The 7290-nt window shown below is 43.5% G+C and overlaps 1 long non-coding RNA gene across 1 annotated transcript; it reads left to right on the plus strand.

Annotated features, from left to right (window-relative positions):
- Nucleotides 1-2743: 2743 nt before the first annotated feature.
- Nucleotides 2744-6476, plus strand: LOC135246266 (uncharacterized). The gene is made up of 3 exons (XR_010327584.1): nt 2744-2853; nt 3634-3744; nt 6027-6476. It is a non-coding gene; the product is annotated as an uncharacterized LOC135246266 (long non-coding RNA).
- Nucleotides 6477-7290: the final 814 nt, after the last annotated feature.

Here is a 7290-nt window from a genome sequence, read left to right on the forward strand (position 1 = left end):
TGCATTGCATTCAAAGAAGCAAAAAAAATAAATAACCCAAAAAGCTTCGGCTCACCCTCCTGATGCAGTAGAAGAGAATTCTTTTAAAACGTAGGTTCAGCAGGTTACTCGTTTTCGTGTCTTGGAGCTGTGTTGAATAATTGTAGATTGAAAAAATACAATCCAAACAAAAACGCCAACAAATCTCTCAGAATTCTTGATTATTCTGCTGGCATCACACACTTTACATCCACATTTCCTCCGTTGACATTACCTCTCGTTCCCCCAAGTCTATTGTTACCAAAAAACACACTATCACCTGGCCCGTCACCACCTGTTTGCTGCTTGAGCGCAACTCTTAAAGGGCCAGCATACAAATTTGCGATACTTCGCAAAGGACTCATTATCGATACATACATTGAGTACATCAGTGGGATAAAATGCACAAATAACATAATATGGTGCGTACATATTTTAATGCACCAAACTTCATTAAATTACCTTTTTGTGTTACAATTTTACATTATGTGGCCCTCACAGTGTATTATTATGTCTGTGCGTTATCATGTTCTTCTTGTGTGTATTTACAGGTCTGCCAATTTGGGTCAGAACCCACTTGTGAATCTGATCTGGTGTGTTCAGATGTCCTGAGACAGGGGGCGCTGTTTCTAAAATGAGTTCCTCAGAGGAGACCGAGACTGACGATGGAACCCACGGCCCTGCGAGAAAGAGGTAAAATTGCATGAATCAGAGAGTCAATGTGCTGTGAGTTAGAGCTGCAGCAAGAGGATGAGTTTAACTGGATGCTCTGTGTCCATGTGCTGTGAGTTAGAACTGCAGTAAGAGGATGAGCTTAACTGGAAGATCTGTCTCCATGTGCTGTGAGTTAGAGCTGCAGTAAGAGGATGAGTTTAACTGGATGCTCTGTGTCCATGTGCTGTGAGTTAGAACTGCAGTAAGAGGATGAGCTTAACTGGAAGCTCTGTCTCCATGTACTGTGAGTTAGAGTTGCAGTATGAGGATGAGTTTCACTGGAAGCTCTGTCTCCATGTGCTGTGAGTTATACCTGTAGTATGAGGATGAGTTAACTGGAAGCTCTGTCTCCATGTACTGTGAGTTAGAGCTACAGTTAGATGATGAGTTGAACTGGCAGCTCTGTCTCTATATACTGTGAGTTAGAGCTGCAGTTAGAGGATGAGTTTAACTGGAAGCTCTGTCTCCATGTACTGTGAGTTAGAACTGCAGTAAGAGGATGAGCTTAACTGGAAGCTCTGTCTCCATGTACTGTGAGTTAGAGTTGCAGTATGAGGATGAGTTTCACTGGAAGCTCTGTCTCCATGTGCTGTGAGTTATACCTGTAGTATGAGGATGAGTTAACTGGAAGCTCTGTCTCCATGTACTGTGAGTTAGAGCTACAGTTAGATGATGAGTTGAACTGGCAGCTCTGTCTCTATATACTGTGAGTTAGAGCTGCAGTTAGAGGATGAGTTTAACTGGAAGCTCTGTCTCCATGTACTGTGAGTTAGAGCTGCAGTAAGAGGATGAGTTTAACTGGAAGCTCTGTCTAAGTTTGCAGTGAGTTAGAGCTGCCGTAAGAGGATGAGTTTAACTGGAATCTCTGTCTCCATGTGCTGTGAGTTAGAGCTGCAGTAAGAGGATGAGTTTAACTGGAAGCTCTGTCTCCTTGTATTGTGAGTTAGAGCTGCAGTAAGAGGATGAGTTTAACTGGAAGCTCTGTCTAAATTTGCTGTGAGTTAGAGCTGCAGTAAGAGGATGAGTTTAACTGGAAGCTCTGTCTCCATGTGCTGTGAGTTAGAGCTGCAGTAAGAGGATGAGTTTAACTGAATACTTTGTCTCCATGTTTTGTTCACAGTGTCCGAGTAGATAGGGCTGGGTCACCTGTACCCAACTGTCTGTCTATGAAGAGTGACCATTCAATACATCGTCTAATCGACTTCAGAGGAGAGTTCACAGGTGATCAAAGGTAATGAAACACGTTCGTATTGCATTAGTCCTGCAGCAAGAGGATGAGTTTAACTGGAAGCTCTGTCTCCATGTACTGTGAGTTAGAGCTGCAGTAAGATGATGAGTTTAACTGGAAGCTCTGTCTCCATGTACTGTGAGTTAGAGCTGCAGTAAGAGGATGAGTTTAACTGGGAGCTCTGTCTCCATGTACTGTGAGTTAGAGCTGCAGTAAGATGATGAGTTTAACTGGAAGCTCTGTCTCCATGTACTGTGAGTTAGAGCTGCAGTAAGAGGATGAGTTCAACTGGAAGCTCTGTCTCCATGTGCTGTGAGTTAGAGCTGCAGTAAGAGGATGAGTTTAATCTGAAGCTCTGTCTAAGTTTGCAGTGAGTTAGAGCTGCCGTAAGAGGATGAGTTTAACTGGAATCTCTGTCTAAATTTGCTGTGAGCTTGAGCTGCAGTAAGAGGATGAGTTTAACTGGAAGTTTTGTCTCCATGTGCTCTGAGCTTGAGCTGCAGTAAAAAGATGCTTTTAACTGGAAGCTCTGTCTAAATTTGCTGTGAGTTAGAGCTGCAGTAAGAGGATGAGTTTAACTGGAAGCTCTGTCTCTTTGTATTGTGAGTTAGAGCTGCAGTATGAGGATGAGTTTAACTGGAAGCTCTATCTCCATGTGCTGTGAGTTAGAGCTGCAATAAGAGGGTGAGGTTACCTGGAAGCTCTGTCTCCATGTGCTGTGAGTTCGAGCTGCAGTAAGAGGATGAGTTTTACTGAATACTTTGTCTCCATGTTTTGTTCACAGTGTCGGTAGATAGGGCTGGGTCACCTGTACCCAACTGTCTGTCTATGAAGAGTGAGCATTCAATACATCGTCTAATCGACTTCAGAGGAGAGTTCACAGGTGATCAAAGGTAATGAAACACGTTCGTATTGCATTAGTCCTGCAGTAAGAGGATGAGTTTAACTGGAAGCTCTGTCTCCATGTGCTGTGAGCTTGAGCTGCAGTAAAAAGATGCGTTTAACTGGAAGCTCTGTCTCCATGTACTGTGAGTTAGAGCTGCAGTAAGAGGATGAGTTTAACTGGAGCTCTGTCTCCATGTACTGTGAGTTAGAGCTGCAGTAAGATGATGAGTTTAACTGGAAGCTCTGTCTCCATGTACTGTGAGTTAGAGCTGCAGTAAGAGGATGAGTTCAACTGGAAGCTCTGTCTCCATGTGCTGTGAGTTAGAGCTGCAGTAAGAGGATGAGTTTAATCTGAAGCTCTGTCTAAGTTTGCAGTGAGTTAGAGCTGCCGTAAGAGGATGAGTTTAACTGGAATCTCTGTCTAAATTTGCTGTGAGCTTGAGCTGCAGTAAGAGGATGAGTTTAACTGGAAGCTCTGTCTCTTTGTATTGTGAGTTAGAGCTGCAGTAAGAGGATGAGTTTAACTGGAAAATCTGTCTCTATGTGCTGTGAGTTAGAGCTGCAGCAAGAGGATGAGTTTAACTGGAAGCTCTGTCTCTTTGTATTGTGAGTTAGAGCTGCAGTATGAGGATGAGTTTAACTGGAAGCTCTATCTCCATGTGCTGTGAGTTAGAGCTGCAATAAGAGGGTGAGTTTACCTGGAAGCTCTGTCTCCATGTGCTGTGAGTTCGAGCTGCAGTAAGAGGATGAGTTTTACTGAATACTTTGTCTCCATGTTTTGTTCACAGTGTCCGGGTAGATAGGGCTGGGTCACCTGTACCCAGCTGTCTGTCTATGAAGAGTGACCATTCAATTCATCATCTAATCGACTTCAAAGGAGAGTTCACAGGTGATCAAAGGTAATGAAACACGTTCGTATTGCATTAGTCCTGCAGCAAGAGGATGAGTTTAACTGGAAGCTCTGTCTCCATGTACTGTGAGTTAGAGCTGCAGTAAGATGGTGAGTTTAACTTGAAGCTCAGTCTCCATGTACTGTGAGTTAGAGCTGCAGTAAGATGATGAGTTTAACTGGAAGCTCTGTCTCCATGTACTGTTAGTTAGAGCTGCAGTAAGAGGATGAGTTTAACTGGGAGCTCAGTCTCCATGTACTGTGAGTTAGAGCTGCAGTAAGATGATGAGTTTAACTGGAAGCTCTGTCTCCATGTACTGTGAGTTAGAGCTGCAGTAAGAGGATGAGTTTAACTGGGAGCTCTGTCTCCATGTACTGTGAGTTAGAGCTGCAGTAAGATGATGAGTTTAACTGGAAGCTCTGTCTCCATGTACTGTGAGTTAGAGCTGCAGTAAGAGGATGAGTTCAACTGGAAGCTCTGTCTCCATGTGCTGTGAGTTAGAGCTGCAGTAAGAGGATGAGTTTAACTGGAAGATCTGTCTCCATGTACTGTGAGTTAGAGCTGCAGTAAGATGATGATTTTAACTGGAAGCTCTGTCTCCATGTACTGTGAGTTAGAGCTGCAGTAAGAGGATGAGTTCAACTGGAAGCTCTGTCTCCATGTGCTGTGAGTTAGAGCTGCAGTAAGAGGATGAGTTTAACTGGAAGCTCTGTCTCCATGTGCTGTGAGTTAGAGCTGCAGTAAGAGGATGAGTTTAATCTGAAGCTCTGTCTAAGTTTGCAGTGAGTTAGAGCTGCCGTAAGAGGATGAGTTTAACTGGAATCTCTGTCTCCATGTGCTGTGAGTTAGAGCTGCAGTAAGAGGATGAGTTTAACTGGAAGCTCTGTCTCCTTGTATTGTGAGTTAGAGCTGCAGTAAGAGGATGAGTTTAACTGGAAGCTCTGTCTAAATTTGCTGTGAGTTAGAGCTGCAGTAAGAGGATATGTTTTATTGGAAGTTCTGTCTCCATGTGCTGTGACCTTGAGCTGCAGTAAGAGGATGAGTTTAACTGGAAGTTCTGTCTCCATGTGCTCTGAGCTTGAGCTGCAGTAAAAAGATGCTTTTAACTGGATGCTCTGTCTAAATTTGCTGTGAGTTAGAGCTGCAGTAAGAGGATGAGTTTAACTGGAAGCTCTGTCTCTTTGTATTGTGAGTTAGAGCTGCAGTAAGAGGATGAGTTTAACTGGGAGCTCTGTCTCCATGTACTGTGAGTTAGAACTGCAGTAAGATGATGAGTTTAACTGGGAGCTCTGTCTCCATGTGCTGTGAGTTAGAGCTGCAGTAAGAGGATGAGTTTAACTGGAAGCTCTGTCTCCATGTGCTGTGAGTTAGAGCTGCAGTAAGATGATGAGTTTAACTGGAAGCTCTGTCTCCATGTACTGTGAGTTAGAGCTGCAGTAAGAGGATGAGTTCAACTGGAAGCTCTGTCTCCATGTGCTGTGAGTTTGAGCTGCAGTAAGAGGATGAGTTTAACTGGAAGCTCTGTCTCCATGTGCTGTGAGTTAGAGCTGCAGTAAGATGATGAGTTTAACTGGAAGCTCTGTCTCCATGTGCTGTGAGCTTGAGCTGCAGTAAAAAGATGCGTTTAACTGGAAGCTCTGTCTAAATTTGCTGTGAGTTAGAGCTGCAGTAAGAGGATGAGTTTAACTGGAAGCTCTGTCTCCATGAGCTGTGAGTTAGAGCTGCAGTAAGAGGATGAGTTTAACTGGAAGCTCTGTCTCCTTGTATTGTGAGTTAGAGCTGCAGTAAGAGGATGAGTTTAACTGGAAGCTCTGTCTCCATGTGCTGTGAGTTAGAGCTGCAGTAAGAGGATGAGTTTAACTGGAAGCTCTGTCTAAATTTGCTGTGAGTTATAGCTGCAGTAAGAGGGTGAGTTTAACTGGAAGCTCTGTCTCCATGTGCTGTGAGTTAGAGCTGCAATAAGAGGGTGAGTTTACCTGGAAGCTCTGTCTCCATGTGCTGTGAGTTCGAGCTGCAGTAAGAGGATGAGTTTAACTGGAAGCTCTGTCTCCATGTACTGTGAGTTATAGCTGCAGTAAGATGATGAGTTTAACTGGAAGCTCTGTCTCCATGTACTGTGAGTTAGAGCTGCAGTAAGAGGATGAGTTTAACTGGGAGCTCTGTCTCCATGTACTGTGAGTTAGAGCTGCAGTAAGATGATGAGTTTAACTGGAAGCTCTGTCTCCATGTACTGTGAGTTAGAGCTACAGTAAACAAGTTTATTTGCGTTGTGTCTCATGATTTATTCACAGGATTCCCTGCTCACTGTTTTTACGTCGTTTAGACGAGAAGAGTTCAGAGAACAGTTCCCCCTTAAAACAGGTATGATATATACTTTTTCTATTTCAATATTTGAAGTTGATTTGACTTTCAGACGATCAGATTGAATATGTAATCAGGTTAATTAACGTTTATAAAAAGTGCTCTGACCCTCTTTGGCTCACGGAAAGACTGGATTCTTGTTTAGGATCCAAAAACGATGACAGTGGAAATCTCCAAACAGAATGTTTTAAAGTTCAAAGGCTTTATTTGTCACATGCATATACATGTACATACAGTGATATGCTGGTGAGACAAACTCCTTGTAGACTGCAACACAACGCTTCAATAATAACAATATACAGAAAAATAAAACAAAAATAATAACATAATATAATATAACATGAATACAAATTAAAAGAGAAGAACATAAGGAGCAGTTATTTAAAAAAAAGAGCAATACAAATAAATTTTTAAAAAGTAATTCCTAAAATAAGTCATAGGAAGTAGTGCAACCTATGATATATCATACAATAAGTACAAGAAAGAAAAATGAAAAATACAAAGTAAACCGTGGGACGGTAAGGTGCTGCAGTGCTTGAGGTAAAGGTGCTATGTGCTTGAGGTGAAAATACTATTCCAGGACAGTTGTCCTGGCAGTGCAGTTAAAAGCACTGATGTCCTGAGGGAAGAAGCTCCTCCTAAGAATCTCAGTGCTGGTCCTGTGGCTGCATAGGCGTTTGCCTGACCACAGCAGCTCAAACAGTCCGTTGTTTGGATGGAAAGAGTCCTTCCTAATCCTCTTTGCTCTGCTTAAGCACCTCCTGGGGTACAGGTCCTGCAGAGTGGGGAGTGTGGTCCCCATGGTACGCTCAGCTGACCGCACCACCCTCTGCTGGGCTCTCTGGTCCAGAGAGGAGCAGTTCCCGTACCAGACGGTGATGTTCCCCAGCAGGATTCTCTCAATGGTTGCAGAGTAGAAGGTTTTCAGGATTTTCTTGGAGACTCTGAACTTTCTCAGCTGTCTGAGGTGATCCAGGCGCTGCCTTGCCTTTCTCACAACAGTGTCGGTGTGCAGTGTCCATGTCAGGTCCTCTGTGATGTGGACACCGAGGTACTTGAAATTTCTCACCCTCTCTACCGGTGACCCATTGATCTGTAGAGGGGTGACGGTCCTCAGCCGTTTCTTCTTACAGAAGTCCACCACCAACTCCTTCGTTTTGCTGATGTTCAGGAAGAGACGGTTGTCCTGGCACC

This window comes from Anguilla rostrata, unplaced genomic scaffold (assembly GCF_018555375.3).
Source record: "Anguilla rostrata isolate EN2019 unplaced genomic scaffold, ASM1855537v3 scaf0107, whole genome shotgun sequence".
Classification (NCBI taxonomy): domain Eukaryota; kingdom Metazoa; phylum Chordata; class Actinopteri; order Anguilliformes; family Anguillidae; genus Anguilla; species Anguilla rostrata.